Raw genomic sequence first — 9,639 nt, 5'->3', positions numbered from 1 at the left:
GTAAGAGATCCAGGGGAAGGGTAAAGCCTGGGGTCCTGCCCTGCACTGGGGAGTCCAACAGGACACTGCGAAGGGTGAAGGAGCTGGAGGGAAACCAGACTAGACAAGGAGATGGAGAGGTAGGGTAGGAAGGAGCCCAGGGAGACAGCCCCAGACCTGGATTGCTTGTCAGAGGGCCCCTGGGCTAGAACCCAGACCAGCAGGTTACCTGGGGTCCCCTAACAGCCACGGGGACAGTAGCACAGGATCTGGGGACATGGAACAGGAAATCATCTGAGGTGCTATCAGGGTGGCTTCTCCAGTGGGACTTCCCCCCACCCCGGAAGCGGGGGCACTACGGAGAGACCTGGCTGGAGAGCCAAGAGGGGCCACAGCCCAGGCAAGTCATGCAAGGGGGTGGCAGATGGGGTGAAAGCGAATTCCCAGACCCAGCCACGAGGAGACTCCCCTGCAGCGAGCGGGACCCGTTTACACTCTGGCTAGTGGCTCCAGCACTGGGGAGCTGGTAATTTTTCCCAACCTTCTCCAGGGGGGTTGTTTCCTGTGCCACAAATTTGGGAACTTCCACCCCCCCAAACCTCATGGATCTGTTCCTGGACTCACGGGCCCGGGTGAAACAAGTCCTTGCAGGTGTGTCTCACCCTGGTCCCCTCCTTTTATCCACCCTGGGTGTTTCCTGCCCTCTCCCATCTCCACACCAAACTCCCCACAAGTTCCTCCCTCCTGGGTAGTTGCTGCTCCTCTCTCTTGACCAGGATCCCTACCTGAGCTGGCTCCATTGCCCCTGTTTCTGTCCCCCCCCCAAGCCCAAACTTCCTGCAGCCGTGAAGGGGGGAGAGAAGCAAAACCTGGGGGGATGGGCCTGCCTGCTTAAGGCCTGTAAGATCCGGAGAAAGAAAATGAGTACTTGTGGCACCTTAGAGACGAACAAATTTATTTGAGCATAAGCTTTCGTGAGCTACAGTTCACTTCATCGGATGCATGAGCTGTAGCTCACGAAAGCTTATGCTCAAATAAATTTGTTCGTCTCTAAGGTGCCACAAGTCCTCCTTTTATTTTTGCAGATACAGACTAACACGGCTGCTACTATGAAACCTGTCATTATGTAAGATCCGGAGCTTAGCCAGACAAGGCCTTAGGCCCAAGATATGTTGACATGATCCATTACCCAAGCAATGACCCTGCACCTGTACATTGCAGTGTTACAGTAAAAATGTGTTAATTGCTGACGCTTAGGAAAACCTGCCGCAGTGTACCCGTTAACACCTCAATCACAGTCATAAATATTTAGGGGAATCCTAAAATAGCCACAAGTTACCTTAGTAACTGATTGATGTCAATGTTAACGAGGGTAAGAGGAACTAAAGAATTTGCCTATGGAAAATGGGCACCCAAAACTCAGTGGGGTGTGGAAATACAGATAAGGAAAATGGGGTGGTGCCCTTATACATATGTATTAGCTTTAGTGGGCGTAAACACCCAGCTTGTGCGTGGCGGGGGGTGGTGGATGACACATCCTTACCTATTCCAGCGTTCCCCAAGGGGATGTGAGTGGGAACGTAACGATGCTGGACATTATGTACTTTCCCTCCATCTTCTGTTACATTCCCATGCTTTGTGCTTTCTTTATCTGCTCGGGGAAATGATGAATAAACAGATGCGTGATAACCTGTATTGTATCCCCTGTAAGAGTTGTTCCTCGTGTCTACCTAGAGTCTCTCCATCTAGTGATATACACAGCAGTGGTTCTCAGCCTGTGTGATGTTGTATGATAGAAACGTAATGAATCTCTCCTCTGTTTTTTCCACCAAATGCATCCGATGAAGTGAGCTGTAGCTCACGAAAGCTTATGCTCTAATAAATTTGTTAGTCTCTAAGGTGCCACAAGTACTCCTTTTCTTTTTGCGAATACAGACTAACACGGCTGCTACTCTGATCACTGGTATGGACACTGTTGTTAGACCTCCGCAACAAATCTTGCGCAAAGTAGATCACGTAAGGTGTTCATGCAAAAGTTATGATTTTCTGAGTATGATTATCATATTTATATGCATGTATCATTTTTGTTTCTGAAATTATGAATATTGACTATACAAATGTATTTCAAATGTGTTTGATCCTGGGGTAACACCAACGAGGTAGTTTGTATCCAGTCTGGCCAGTATATTGTCAGTGGCCCATTAAAGCTCTCAGAGTGGATATAGAAGAAGTATTCCCCACCCAGTGAGCCTTTCTATGGACGCTTTAGACAAAATATGGGTATCGGCTGCTCCTATGTGTCATCAAAGCAAGCAAGGGCATGTGACTTGCTCATGTGACCCTGGACTTCATCTTGTGCCTATAATTTAGCACAAACTAAGGCTAACAGCATTCCCTCCTTCCACGTGGGTGAAGGTACAAAAGATCCTGGAAGCATCTCCACTTTGCCTCTTTCCTGCTCTGATCTTTGGACTTGCACCCAAAAGGAGCACTGGACTGAGGACCTTCCAATTTTTTGGAAGTTACTTGAGACATTACAAACCAGCAGTTTATTCCATCAGTGCTCCAGACCTGCTCCAAGAACTTTGCAATGATTGTATGTATTTGATTTCCTTAATAATTTTAACTCTCTCCTCTTTCTTTTCTCGTATAAATAGACCTTTATATGTTAGATATAAATGACTGGCAACGATGTGATTGTTGGGTAAGACTGGAGTTTTATATTGACCTGGCCATGTGGCTGATCTCCTGGGATTTCAAGGAGCTTTTGTTTGACGAAATTGGTTTTAAATAGTCACTCATAGAGTTCAATGTCTAGGGGGTGAAATGAGTGCTGGAATACCTAAGGAGACTGCATTTCTGACTTCTTGTTAACCAGTGCGGTAAGACAGAAGTTTACTTTTGTGTCTGACTTGGTATATCTTATGATAGAATAACCACCAGTTTGGGGAGAGTCCTCCCTATTTCTCAGCAGTTTGTCCTGAGTTTGGTATTCTCAGTTGTGACACACAGAGACCTGGTGACACCCTGCGAATGGTACCAATAGGGAGGTCAAATCCTTATCGCAAATCACTGCAGTTTGAAATACCAATTAATTATTCCAGTCAATCAAATGAGGCTACAAAACCAACACCGCCCAGCACCAACACATTAAACCCAACAGCCAAAAATTAGACCCAAGTACAACAGCCCGAGGGAGGCGAGATTAATGTGTATCACGGGGAGAGAACAGAAGGGATTGAAGTGCACCAAGGCCTGAGGCACCTGCATTGGCAGGGAAAGAGTTAAGTGAGAGACATGCAGACAATCCTAGCAAGTGCCCCAGACCCCAAGCTGCAGACCCAGGTGACCTCCCCCCTCCATCAATGTGCCAATCTCACCTGGGGGGAAATGTCTTCCCGACCCCACAGATGGCAAATCATTTACACCCAGAGCATGCGAGCAAGAACCGGCCAGCCTGAGAGAGAGAAAGGTCGGAGCCACATCAGGGCACTGGCCCTCCCTGTCCAATGTCCTGTCTCCAGCCATAGCCGAATCGGACACTTCAGTGGAAAGAGATGAAAAATAAACCCCCCACAAACTATAGTGTGCGTGTTCCCGACCCCGCAGCTGGCCGATAAAGCTCTGAAAGCGGGAGCTTTTAGGAACACCAGACATGAACTGGAAGGGAGCCGGGGGGCTGCTGAGCCCTGCCCCCACTGTCACAAACAACTCCAATCATACGTCACCATCGGAAATGTGTCCATCTCTCTTAAAACAAACTGAGTTGTTTGCCCATGAAGGGGAGTGAACCCTCATCCCAGGGCATCTGGGGAAAAGGGTCCAGCCGACTTTTCCTGTTAGCAGCTAGGAGATACCGTTTCCCAATCAGGGAGCAACATCTAGATTTGGTGTATAATAAATATGGGGCCAGCCACTTTCATCAGTAAACGTTTTAGCTGAGACAGGGGAAACAAATGATTCTCAAATGAGGGGAAAGGTGATTATGGGAGAATTTATCCCCCTGGTAATTTCCAATATAGAGACTGACACAGAGCAACAGGTTCCCCCCAATAAAAGGAGAAGTTATGGCAATTAAACATGGGAATGCCTCCAGACTTGAGGGGATTTTTAACTGATATTTCATATTTACATAGAAAAAAGCAAAATCCGAGATTTGGTATTCATGTCCAGTACTGACAGAGAAGGGTGGAAATCGGAGGTGTTTGGGCTCAATGGTCACACATTTGAAAGAAAAGCTAAAAAACATGAGGGGTTTTAGATAAGATAAAAACACCAAGATCAGAGGGAAATTCAGTCATTAGAGGGGAAAGGATTGTATCGGATTGTACAATAAACCACCAGAAAGTAACGGTTCCCCCCCCCACATCACCTCCGCCATTCCCATGGGCAGCAGGGAGCCCTTTGTGAAGGTGTTTTAAGAAGGCCATGGGGGGGGGGGTCTGGAGCAGGAAGGCCCCCTGGCAGTATGGGATGGGCAGGGACAAGAGTGAGTCTTGGCCTAGCCTCGTACTTTTCCTGTTACCTCTCCTGAACAATTCATACACCTCAGGCCATGTCTACACGACAGACTTATGTTAACTCAGGTTACGTCAGCGTACAGTCTCTGCAGTGAGTATGTCACTTGTGCATGTGCCTACTTGACTCCTTGTGAGTGTACTCACCAGGAGCATTTGTACTGATGCAGAATGTGGTGCATTGTGGTTAGGTAACCCACTGTGCAACTCCCCACTGTCCACTGCACTGTATTTTGGAAAATTTTAGCAACGCATGCCAGGGCCCAAACAGGTTGCACAGGAGTGACTGGGAGCATGGGATCAACTTCCCATAATGCAATGTTCACCGTCCCATCATTTTATACATCTGCCATCATTTTCACACCTTTTTTCCTAAGTCCCACAGACCTGTGTGACCTTTCTCGCTGGCTGCCATCTCTAAGAGATTCTAAGAGGAGCATGGAGCCCACACAGCTCTGCATTATTGTTACGAACGTTGCAAGTCCAGGGCGCACAATCCTGCAGTATTTTCAGAGCCGCGAGAATAGATGTGGGAGAAAGGATGATTCTGTGCAGAACAGATTGCTGGGGGACACAGCGACAACCAATTCAAGCTTGTCACCGGTCAGTCAGAGACCTCGACTAAATACAAATGGAATAGATCTGTTCATCAAAAGTAGTTAACATTCCATGTTATGTGGCCGGTGAGCACCTCTCTCATCGATGGTGAGTTAGTGGGTTACAGACGGTTGTCTTTTACAACTCTGGGTAAAGGGAACTGGAGCGAGGACTCAGATCCTTTCGCTGTCCAATTCCACCAGGGCAGTGCAAAAGCCAGGAAAGTCCCCCACAATAACGGGACCATTGCCCCCTTTCCATAATTGGCATCACAAACAGGATCCTAACCGTAGGATCCACTCGATTGGTTGATTGGTTGCGTTCTGGTAGCAATGTCTGGTTGAGAACCCTACAATGGCTGGAATTGAAAAACTATGGGCCCAGTTTGCTGAACTTCAGTTCAAATTATTGGACAATGCTGAGGCATTATGACAAGCTAGATCAGAGCAGGCAAAAGTTTTATCTTTGGCCAAAGTGGTGATAGACCAGCTGCTGCAGCTAAGAAGCCTCTTACAATTTATGCTCCATGAGACTGGAAGATATCTGAGTTCAGCGGCTTCCCAGCAAAGCCAGGGGACATCACGATAGAGGAATGGATTAAGTCAGTGAAGGCAGCTCTATAGATGCTGAGAGTAGCTGAAGATCATGTGGATTTTGTGGAAGAGCATCACAAAGACCAGGCCAGATCCACAGTGAAGTTCATGGCAACAGCTGACAAGGCAGAAGTAGAGAAGACATTTCAGCTTCGCTTAGAAGTGGATGGAGACAAAGTGCCCCTTGGAACCAGACTCAAGGAATTCAGTGAGTGGACCCAGAATCCAGGTGGGGCCATTTGGATCTCTGCATACATCCTCCAGGAGAGAATGAGCAAGGTGGAGCGCCAGGACTCACAATGCAGATATGGTCCTGAAAGAGCAGTTAGTGTTGGGGCTCCGGGATGACTCCCTCTGCCATGAAGTGAAGAGGAGGTTGAAAGAAAAGCCCATTAAGAAGTTCCATGAACTCATGCAAGCTGCCGTTATATGGTATTATATTCCTCAGAAAAGGAAGTTCCCACGGAAATCCTCAGAAAGGCCTAACAAAACTGTTTATGAATGTTTTGAAGGAGAATAAAATAAAGCTTCAGGACTGCTGTGGCCAAGGCTATGACAACCGTGCGAACATGACGGGAAGAAACAGTGGCATCCAGGCGAGGATCTGAATACAAGAGCTTTCTTCATGCCTTGTGACTGCCCTTCCCGTCCTGTTCTCAGCATCAGCTATCAGGTGGAAGATTCTCATTGACAATGTTACAAATCTGACTGTGAAGCTGCCAAGTGACACTCGCTGGGAAAGCCGCATTGACAGCGAAAGGCCAGTGAGGTACCAAGTGACTGAGGTTTACGACGCCCTGATGGAACTGGTGCAGTCGAGTAAAGCCGAGGACAGAATCCAAAAGGAGGCACAAAACCTGGCAAAGCAGATCACTGACTTCAAATGTCTGGTCTCTGTTATGGTCTGGCATGATAGACTGTTCCAAGTAAATGTTGTAAGCAAGGCATTACAAACTCAGTTGATGGACTTCATGACCACTACTACTTTGATGAGAAGCTGCCTTGATTTCGCTGTGGCCTACAGAGACCATGGATTTGAAGATGCCATCACTAGTGCCAAAGAAATGGTGGAAAACTTAGGAGTTGAGCCTGTCTTCAAGGAAACTCGTATTCATTGGAAGAAGAGACAGTTTGGTTATGAGGGTAGAGATGAGGTGATGGAAAGCTCAGAAGAAAAATTTTCAAGAGGGATTTTTTTTTGTTCTCTTGTTGACACCGCTCAAGTGTCCATCGAAGAAAGGTTCGGACAAATGAAGCACCACAAAAGGACCTGGGAGGTTTTGTCTGACCTTAATAACCTGCCGGCAGACAGGAAAACGTTCTTCAATAATTGTACAGACCTTCACCGGATGCTGATACATGGGGAATGTTCGGACGTCAATGATAAAGACCTCTATGTCGAACTGGACAACATCCGTCACATTTTGAAACGCAGGGAGCTCTCTCCACTCCACGTTCTCCACTTCATTCATGATGCAGAGCTGGAGGACACTTTCCCTAATGTGTGGATAGCTTTGAGGATTCTGCTCACTTTGCCGGTCACAGTCGCAAGTGGTGAGTGCAGCTTTTTAAAGCTCAGGCTCCTTAAAACATATCTTTGATTGATGATGGCTGATGAGAGACTGACATGGCTTGCTATTTTATTGCTTGGAAAAGCCATTGGCCAGTCTTTGGAGCTCTCCGACACTGTGTTTCAGTTCGCGAGGGCAAAGGCGAGAAAAGTGACCTTTTGAACTAAAGGACTAGGGCAGGGTTCTTCAAACGTCATTGCCCCGAGACCCCCTTCTGACTACAAAAATTACTACGAGATCCCAGAAAGGGAACCAAAGCCTGAGCCCACTCTCCCTGGGGGGGGGGTGCTGAAGCTTGAGGGCTTCATTCCCGGGCAGTGGGGCTTGGATTTTGGTTTGAGCCCCGGGCCCCAGTAAGTTTAACGACAGCCCTGGCGACTCCATTAAAATGGGATCCCGACCCACTTTGGGGTCCCAACCCACAGTTTGAGAATCACTGGACTAGGGTTAACATTCTGACCCTGTCACCTGCTCTAACATTATTTAATACTGGTCCACCCAGTGTTGGTGCCCAGTTCAATTTCTGGATGTTAGTACATTCCAGTTATTCTTATAATTTAAAAGTTTCTATACACTTAGAAGAAACACATTTTTTTTATTTGCTTATCTATGGAATGAATAAATACAGATTTACAGATCCTATCATGCAAACATATCACCTTATATGACAGGGATAAACTATGCATGCAAATTGTGCCTCAATGTTGTGACGTGGAATTATAACATTCAAAAACCAGTCGGAGAACACCTCAATCTCTTTGGTTACTCGATTACAGACCTAAAAGTGGCAATTCTTCAAGAAAAAAACTTCAAAACCAGACTCCAACAAGAGACGGCTGAATTGGAATTAATTTGCAAACTGGATACAATTAACTTAGGCTTGAATAGAGATTGGGAGTGGATGGGTCATTACACAAAGTAAAACTATTTTAAAGGCCCGGCTTGACAAAGCCCTGGCTGGGATGATTTAGTTGGGGATTGGTCCTGTTTTGAGCAGGGGTTTGGACTAGATACCTCCTGAGGTCCCTTCCAACCCTGATATTCTATGATTCTATGATTCCCCATGTTTATTTCCCCCCCTCCACCCCCCACTGTTCCTCAGACGTTCTTGTCAACTGCTGGAAATGGCCCACCTTGATTATCACTACAAAGGTTTTTCCCCCCCCCGCTCTCCTGCTGATAATCGCTCACCCTACCTGATCACTCTCGTTACGGTGTGTATGGTAACACCCATTGTTTCATGTTCTCTGTGTATATAAAATCCCTCTACTGTATTTTCCACTGCATGCATCCAATGAATTTATTTATTCACTAAATAAATGTGTTAGTCTCTAACGTGCCACAAGTCCTCCTGTTCTTTTTGCGGATACAGACTAACACGGCTGCTACTCTGAAACCAATAAATAATAAGGCATTCAAAAGTTTAACACATGGAGGGAGGTAGCCAAAGATGGTTCTCACATGAGGCATCATTTGGTCTAGGGACAGCCCTGCCCTGGATCACAGAAGACACAGAGAACTTTTGGTGTTCAAGCAACCATGCAAAGAAAATTGTGTTTCTGCCTGAAATTGAGGAGGGAAATGAAACAGCCCCACGGTGGCACCATAAATTAAGGAATGAGCATAAAGGCCTCAGAATGGCTCCCTGGAGAACTGGATTACTCCATTCACCTGGGATTAAAGAGACATTGGGTTCTCCCAAGGAGACACTGGGGTTTTAGCCCACGAAAGCTGATGCCCAAATAAGTTTGTTAGTCTCTAAGGTGCCACAAGGCCTCCTCGTTGTTTTTGCAGATACAGACTAACACGGCTGCCCCTCTGAAACTTGGGAAATCATGATATTACGTCAGACCTGGGGGGTTCAGGCTTCTTTCTCTCTCTCTAACAAAGTGACCTTGATTCCCAGGAAGGGAGAAAGGGCCTGGAGCTGCCTTTAGTGGCATGCTGGGGTCTCCTGGGTAGAGTTATTATACGTCAGGGTTTTCTGGACATTGCCTCTTTTTTGAGCCCGTCTGGGAGGATTTTTCAACCAAGAGCCAGGGTCTAATTTTTGGACAGAGCAGACGCTGCAGCTCAGAAAAAGCCCCGATTGGTCCACTTCTCGATGGGTCCCTCCCTGGCATCTGCCTTGATTGGTCCGGTTCCTCTACAGCCACAGCTCCCAGAGAAAAAGAAAAGGAGGACTTGGGGCACCTTAGAGAGACTAACAAATTTATTAGAGCATAAGCTTTCGTGAGCTACAGCTCACTTCATCGGATGCAAATGTGTTAGTCTCTAAGGTGCCCCAAGTCCTCCTTTTCTTTTTTGCGAATACAGACGAACACGGCTGCTACTCTGAGCTCCCAGAGAGATGCCACCCACCTACCCCAGGCCCTGCTCCCA

This window comes from Dermochelys coriacea, chromosome 28 (assembly GCF_009764565.3).
Source record: "Dermochelys coriacea isolate rDerCor1 chromosome 28, rDerCor1.pri.v4, whole genome shotgun sequence".
NCBI lineage: Eukaryota > Metazoa > Chordata > Testudines > Dermochelyidae > Dermochelys > Dermochelys coriacea.
Note: the sequence above shows the minus strand (reverse complement) of the source record.